The sequence below is a fragment of the Berghia stephanieae genome, chromosome 7 (assembly GCF_034508935.2).
Source record: "Berghia stephanieae isolate SIO BIC M18660-M18661 chromosome 7, UCSD_Bste_1.3, whole genome shotgun sequence".
NCBI classification, from domain to species: Eukaryota; Metazoa; Mollusca; class Gastropoda; order Nudibranchia; family Aeolidiidae; genus Berghia; species Berghia stephanieae.
This window is the reverse complement of record NC_088366.1, coordinates 11642265-11651056: the sequence shown is the minus strand read 5'-3', so window position 1 is coordinate 11651056 and position 8792 is coordinate 11642265. Positions and strand designations below refer to the sequence as shown.

Here is an 8792-nt window from a genome sequence, read left to right as displayed (position 1 = left end):
TGGATCATTATTCATAAGAAAAGTGCATTGCACAACTTTATCTGCCTACTCAACTCAGATGTTAATTGGTACCTGGAAGTGACAGATAATATGAAACAACCAGAACTATAACTACTATTACTACTACTACTACTACTACTACTACTACTACTACTACTACTACTACTACTACTACTACTACTACTACTACTACTACTACGACTACTACTATTACTACTACTACTACTACTACTACTACTACTACTACTACTACTACTACTACTACTACTATACTACTACTACTACTACTACTACTACTACTACTACTATTACTACCACTACTACTACTACTACTACTACTACTACTACTTTTACTACTACTACTACGACTACGAATATCAAAAGAATACAACACGAGCATTTATATAGCACAATATTCTCTAAACGTGTTCAAAGTACTTTACAAGGGGTGCCCAGCCAACAGCAACTTTCAATATTATGAAGAGTATTATATGAATCCGGTGTATGGAGGTCCGACTGTAATTTATTTTTTTGGTATACTTTGGCCTTGTTTGTAAAAATACGTGGGATTGAATGTATCACATCTACATCTATAAGAACAGCCATCACAGCTTTGAATTCATTTGTGTTCAACAGACGACCATTGCAGCTTTGAATTCATTCGTGCTATTTCTATTCTTCAAAATGAACATTTTCAACGTTCTAATTCTGGTAAGAGTTTATTTTATTTGATGTTTTTCAATTTTTGGTTTATGTTTAATTATAATGTTGTGAAGGTTTAGGTGTACATTCATAATGATTTCGTTTGTTAGTCTTTGAATGAGAATGTGTATTGACTGGTTGAAATGTTTGGTGTTAGATTGTTTTAGTCTTTCAATTCTGTGACATTCATGGTCAATCTAATCTTCCTTTGCTTTCTTACACCCACGTTTTATTATCTTATTAGCTTCTTTATATCCATTGCTGTTGAGTTCTAGTTTTCGTCTTTCATTCATCAGTTTCAAGATCTTGTCATCCATCCACTTATGTTTTGGTTCGTGTTTTTTCACAGATGGAATAGTTTCTCTTGCAGATTCTGTGATGTAGTTCGATACTTGATTCCAATACTCATCTATGTTTATATCTGAGGTCAAGTTTTCACTTTTTTCTTTCACGCATTCTTTGTAATCGTTTTTTATTTGATGGTTAATTCTCAATAGATCTAATTGCAGTTTTGGTCCCACTCTCGTTTTCTTTATTTGATTAAGTTTTATTTTTAGCGTGGACTTGACATGTATGTGGTCACTATTACAATCTGCGCTTGGAATAGTTGTTGCGTTGCGTACGATATTTCTGAATCGATGTTGGACCAGAATAAAGTCTATCAGATTTTTATAAAGGCCACCTGGGCTAATCCATGTTCACTTCTTTCTATCGTGGTTTTAAACCATGTATTGACATTAGTAAGTAGTGCCGCGCTGAGGACCGGTCCCAAGAACCGGTCCCACGGTTCATTAGCTGGGACCGGAGGACCGGTCCTAAGGTGAAAAACCGTTGGTGGTTCACTTCTTATCTTTCTATTTGAACGGTCCCAGCGGTTCTAGTTTCTTTACCGTCTTTTCTCGGTTCTTTTGCCTAGGCCGTTCGCCTAACCACCCATCCCACTTAATTAATCGCACCAACCCCCTCTTGCACATACGCCCTCTTGTGTGTGTGGTGGGGTAACAGGGGCCGCGAGACGCCTTGGACGATTCCATTACTCGGGGTAAATTTCCTAATTTACTACACACTAATGATCGCAATGACAATGATCTATTTTGACGATATCACCCCTCTTCTCTAATGGTTATTCTTTGAAATGAATGTGACTGCTACAAGATATGTGTTCGTGTGTATGTGTGTGTTCGTGTGTGTTTTTCGAACCTAGCTGGCCCGATTTTTTTCTTTTGGCTATCTGCTGTCACCACTCCTTTCTATCGTATTGTTGTCATTTGATGATACAATAATATTTTTATTTCGTTTGGTGTTTTAACTAATCAAATGATACAAGTTTCACATACTATAGCTTTCTTCAAAAATAACAATTATAACCTCTGTATTTTTAAAAAACCACCATCAAATTATTTGGGGGCCCGATAGCTCAGTTGATAGAGCACTCTCTTTACACGCAAGGGGCCAGAGAATTAATCCCGGGTGCAGTCGAGCTTTTTTCTTCTTCTGATCTCTGTCTATTCAGCAGTGCATGGGTAGCTGGGTTTATTAGATCTGGCGAAAAGTACTTTGGGATAGACAGCGTCCTATCCAAAGATATATTTTATTTTGTTAAAAAAGAAACAAAAAGCGTGAGCTTTTATATAGAGCAATATCTACTAAATGTGCTCAAAGCGCTTTACAACGGGTCCCTGACTAATAGCAACACGTAACATGTAGAACGAAAAATGACGCCTGTTAGGTGTTGTTACAATTTTTTCCGACAGAGACAACAATGTTGACGACCAGGTACTCATTTTACACCTGGGTACGGTGATAGGATGTGAGTAAAGAGTATTTCAAGGACTAAACTAGGCGCCGAGCGAGGCTCGAACCCAGGACCTTCCGATCCGAAAGGGAGTGTCATACCACAAGACCACATAACCGCACGAAAAGAGAAAAAAAAGGAATGGAGACAACAACCCCCCCCCCCCCCAAAAAAAATAATTTAAAAAATCAAAACAAACTCTTCCCTCTTCCCATACTTTTGGTCCAGCATGTCACAGACACAAAATATTAACAATCCCTTTTCCTTTCACTCCCTAACATTGACCCGACCCGCTCCATCAATCTTCGCAGACACACACACACACACACACACACACACACACAAACACCCACGCACACACAAACACATGCTTAATGGATAGTGTTATAGCACTATTTTCATGTTTTGAGGCAACACGCCTTCTCCGCTCTCACTTACACTTAGCGGTTCTACAGCCATCTACTGCAGGACCGGTTCCTATCGTATGACGGTCCCAAAGACGCCTTGTGATTGGCCAATGTCGAAAAAGAACCGGTTCATTGACGGTCCCACGATCCTTGTGAATGGCCAATGTCGAAAAAGAACCGGTTCGAACAGGTCCTTGCGGTTCACATTTCCCAGGGACCGTAGAACCGTCGGTCCTAATCATGCTTGGGACCGCTCCGCACTAACAGTAAGGTTTTCCAATCTGCGCCAGTCGACAAGTCTTTCCCCTCTATCATTTTTGGTACCTAGCCCCTGGGGGCCAACGACATTTTCAACTCTCTCGTTACCAACCTTTGCATTGAAATCAACAATTATTAAACGAATTTCATCAGATTTACATTGTTTTAATGCTTGTTCCATATCTTGATAGAATGTCTCAATTGTGTTTTCGTCACTGTCTGATGTCGGGGCGTATATTTGAATAATATTAACATTAAACGGGTTTCCTTTCAACTTTACTAAAATAAGTCTTTCTGAGATTGCAATAGCACTTTGATGTTGATTTGTCTAAAAGAATTCTAAATCCTTTTTCATGATGTTTTCCACATAATACAATACAAAATCACCTTCTTTAACTAGTCCTTCTCCCTTCCACTTCGTTTCTGAGATTCCAATGATGTTGATTTGGAACTTTTCCATTTCTTGAATAACGTTTTCAAACTTTCCTAAATGGTTTAATGTACGTATATTCCACGTGGCCAATGTTATTCTTTCATTTCGCACCAGTTTGAAACGTTCAACGTGTTCGGGACAGCTGATGTCCTGGGAAAGTTTGTTAGTGACGGTGGTTTTCCGTTGCCTTCCGTCATTGTTATTAGTAGAATTTAAGTTATTGCATTTCAATTTGACTGAATGGTTTTTGATGTTTTCTTTGGTTTCTCCTGGTTTTTGTTTTTGTTTCCTTCCACATTTATTTCCTCATTTTGTTATTTTTCTGTATGCCTTGACTAACACAAAAGATCTCAAAATGTTCATTATTTCTAAATTCGGTGTATTATTAATTGTGTGTCATATTGTACGTAGGTGTTGGGGTGAATAGTTATAACAATAGTTAAGTGTTGTCATTCTCGGTGTACATCGTCGACCGTTGTAATAAGATTAAAATAGCTCACTGTTTTTTTTAATCTTCTTAAAATCGTAAAACGTAAACAAGAATGGTCTCAATAGGTGATAAAATCCTTGCAAAAAATTACAAAACTTTAAAATGTTGGTAAGTTAATTGTTTAAAATTCACGAAATTTCATCAAAAGCAGCACAAAGTCATAAGAAATCCTCTGAATATGAAATAAAATTCGTCTGATATAGAAATAACATTTAAAACAGCCGTAAATGCAATAAATGTAAGATCTGTGAAAAGCAGCCTTCCAGGCTGAACACATGACACAGATTCAGTTTTTTAAATGCATATGTAACGTCAAATTGAAATTAGAGAATACATTTATCGATACAATCTATTAAGATATCTAATAATTGAAAGTTCCCAAAAATATTTTCACCTTAAATTCCATCTTCATAGCAATAAAAGAATTAAATTCTCATCATATTCCATCACATATAAATATTCTTGCTTTAGAAAGGATGGTTCAAACCCCATAAGTATTATACTCACGTTGTCTTATTCAATCTGAATTTCAACTCTATACGACATGGGTGATAATCTCAGCTTCCATGTATGTCTACTCATTTACTGTCATATCAAAACCAATCCCTTGTATATTCCCTTATATTGTATGATTCCATTTAAACAAGATATATTTTATTGATTCCAATTGAGGTACAAATAATATATTATAGACATTTAAATCCATATACGAAGGATTATAAATTAATTAGTAATGAAGAAAATATTTTAGAATAAATCATAATAATGGCATTATCGTGATTTTAAAATTACTACAGCAAATCGATAGGAGAAAATATGATAATCAAAATATCCGCAGAAACAAAAATACCCTCTGCTCAATAAAAACTCAATGTCTCTAGGCTTATAATAATATTCATATAACTCATTGTGACGTAATCTCGCGCTATATAATAATATAGTATTGTTCAAATTGTGCGCTTTAACCACGCGCCATGTATTTATAAAAATTCACCGCCTTCTGCATCATTTCATAATGTTAAACCATGCGCTTTTAACAAACACAAACTAAAATATTCAAGAATGCATCATTCCTGTGTCTCGTAATTTAAACCTTGTACGCATTAATTACCGCGTCTTACATCATTGCGCTTATTTACCCAATATGCATTTACAGCATTTTACCATATGGGTTATTTATAATTCGCTGATTCTTAACAAGTGTCACAAGTTCATATGGCATGATAATTTATTTTCAATATTTTATTATTCTTCCGTAATAACAATTTTAACTCCCATTAAAAGACATTTGTCTTTCATAATAATTAATACTCCGTCATTGTATTTATATTATCTCCTTTTCATTCTCCGACTTTAAATCAAAAGTCTTCTATTCCGTTATAATGAGAATATTGCTCCTTAAAAAATTACTATGAAGTGCATTTCAAAACAAAACAAAACAAAATATTACAACGTTTGACTCATATTCCGCATACATCATTTTAACTTAATTTCGGGGATAAAATCTAAATGTCTTTTGTAATCTAGTATAACGCCTATCTCATGACACTAATATAATTTTCTCTGTTGTCAATTACTTGGCTGCGTTAACCACACATTTATTACCAAGAAAATAAACAGATATAAAACTTTGCTCTTTGTCATGCCTAAACCCGCATGAATCTCAGAGTCAAAATCAACCTACCAATTCATCCCTATCGACGGGAGAAAAATTTAATCTATAATGTTATAATACAACAATAAATGATATAAGACATTCTTCAATCATCAAAACTTCTAATTGACGTGTTTTTATTGCCATCGTCTTCTTGAGTCATTTTAACAGAAAATATAACGTTACAATACTAAATAATGGACAAACTGTCATGTAATTCCAACAGTAACAGATATAAATTGAAATAAAAATCGACACATCTTTGTTACTGAGTTGTTACAAAACATTGCCATTAACGGTACAAATTAATATTCGAAGATTTGTTCCGAAACGCTTGATTGTAAGTAAACGCATTTTCATTTATTTTGAAAAATAAAACGCACTAAAATCTCCATTTAAATAATGCAAATGTGTAAACTCTCTCCCTCACTCTGTTTTTAATTAAATAAAATACGCATAGCATTATTATTATTATTATTATTATTATTATTATTATTATTATTATTATTATTATTATTATTATTATTATTATTATTATTATTATTATTATTATTATTATTATTATTATTATTATTATTATTATTATTATATTATTATTATTATTATTATTATATATTATTATTATATTATTATTATTATTATTTTTATTATTATTATATTATTATTATTATTATTATTATTATTATTATTATTATTATTATTATTATTATTTTCCCGTTTCATAATATATTGTTTTTAGCCTCGAACTATAATATATATATATATATATATATATATATATATATATATATATATATATATATATTATATATATATATATATATATATATATATATATATATATATATATATATATATATATTTAAATTTCCTTTTCCAACCGTGACTCTTAATCTCTATATTATTTCGTATAGATTTTTAAAAATATCGTCTCTTGTCAGAATTTAAGGAATCATCTATAATTTCAATAATTTTTTTTTCAACATTTCATTACAAAATAAGTATACTATTTCACCCTCAAAATCGATAATCATTTTCTTTTCCAAATAAAAACGTTATCGTATCTGTTCACAATTTTTTTCTTCAAAATTCGAGTCTCACAAAAACTTCAATAGATGTTAACACCGCAACAACCCAGGTTCGAATTCTGGTCACGGCACCAATTAGATACATAAATGTGGCGTAGTTGCACAAATATGTGATGGCTTATGATCGTATAGTGGCTTTTTGATAGATGGTAATGCTATTCTTTTGCATTGTGTTGTAGATGTTAATAATGACGAAAGAGTTCAAGGGCCAATGATGATAATTGAATGTACAGCTTTAAGACAATCAAATAAAAATCCAGATTCCGTAAAATAAAAGATTCTTAGTTGGATGTTACAACTTGCATCATACTTAGGAAAGTGCAGCTAATAGTGAAGTAGAATGCAGAATAATAAAATGTCGAGTCCAGAACAGAAACACTCCGTTTTATATCCTATTGTAAACTGTCCCACAATTCCTTTAACCAAAGGTCAGTTTTTACGCCCAAATAATCCGTACGCCCAAATAACAAATACGGTACGCCCAAATTTATCGTCCCCCCAAATAATACTGTACGCCTAAATAGTAAATACTAACTATAATGTAATGCTTTTATCCCCAAATACCAAGTAACACCAATCAAAGAAAGTAATTTTAAATTTTCTAGTACTCAATATAATGACCAAGTTTAACTAATTATACAAGCACCGTGAACTCATTAAACCCAATTGCTTTAAGCTAACCCTCTAACAAGAATTGTCTGCTTTGGTTCCTTCATCTTTGACAATGATCTGTTTTGTCAATTTCGTTTCTTTCATTTCAAAAAGATCCTCGAACTTGGGTATTAATTCCGATAATTTTCAATCCATTTTTAGAATTTGGTGGAGGTCTATATAAACAAATAAATTTGATGGACTGTTCTTTTAGGAGGATTGTGCATTCACAACATTCGAATGTCTGTAAGATTTAATTTCTTTGCAACGCAAATGTCCCCACCATTTATCCCACTTCTTCAAATTGATATGTTGATAATCTGGTTGTCCTAGATCTGCTATGATGACATCAATTCCCTTGGGGCGCAGCCATGATTCAACAATACCATGCAATATCAGACTCCTCAAGGCGCTTAATAATATTATGTGTATCGTTCGGGTCATATTTGATGTAGTTGATGTTATTTTTGACTTCAACCGGTCTGTTGCTTAGCATGTCGGGGTGAACATAAATAAACTCATAATTGCTTTGACATTCCTGTACAGGAACGCATGAAACGACCTATTGACGAAACTGGCGGTTATAAGGGTACGGTCGATGCCCACCTTGAACATTAATCTTATGTTTTTTTTCTTTAACCACCTCGATGAGTGCGTTTTAAAGCGTTCTACATACTTTGGGTATCACGGCACTGCACTGTGAGAAAAAATTATCTATAGTATAAGTGAAATCTTGCTTATTAACTGTATTGTAAATGTTATATTATAAGACAGCTATAAGACCTATTACTTACCGCTGTTCATTATAATTTATTATGTAACGGAAAAATCCTAGGATTTGCAAATCTCTATTAGATTAAACTAAATTAAAGGGCGATTCTACGGGAAGCTGACTGTCCATTTAAAATGCTTAAGTGATCGCTGCATTATCAATAATAGGATTCAATAGTCGTAACGTCACTTCCTTCCTAATGACGCATGGTAACTCAGCAACACTGGCTCTAAACTATCGGAACGATGGTGGACGCCCGTATGAATATTTCTGCGGCGAGCATAAAGGGTATCCAGAGGGAAAAAAACACATACATTTGATCATGTTTTGACTGTTACACATTCTGATCACAAGGCATATGAAAAGTTCTAGCCAGCATGAAAAATAAAAAGGAATGATTTTCTTTGTTTAGAACCAAGATGGCCGCCGTTGCCGGGAGGCGTGACATCAGACTACTGAATCGTATTGAACCAAAAAAATCAATTTAATTCAATATCCACCTCAAACTACGCATGACACCGGGCATATATATATATATATAT

At 33.5% G+C, this 8792-nt stretch overlaps 1 long non-coding RNA gene across 1 annotated transcript in view; it reads left to right on the top strand.

Moving 5' to 3' along the window:
• The first annotated feature begins 607 nt into the window (after positions 1-607).
• Positions 608-8792, top strand: part of LOC144976236 (uncharacterized) — a 13751-nt gene continuing 5566 nt past the window's right edge. The window contains exon 1 of the long non-coding RNA XR_013646073.1: positions 608-711. This is a non-coding gene — a long non-coding RNA (uncharacterized LOC144976236). The remainder of the gene's footprint in view (positions 712-8792) is intronic.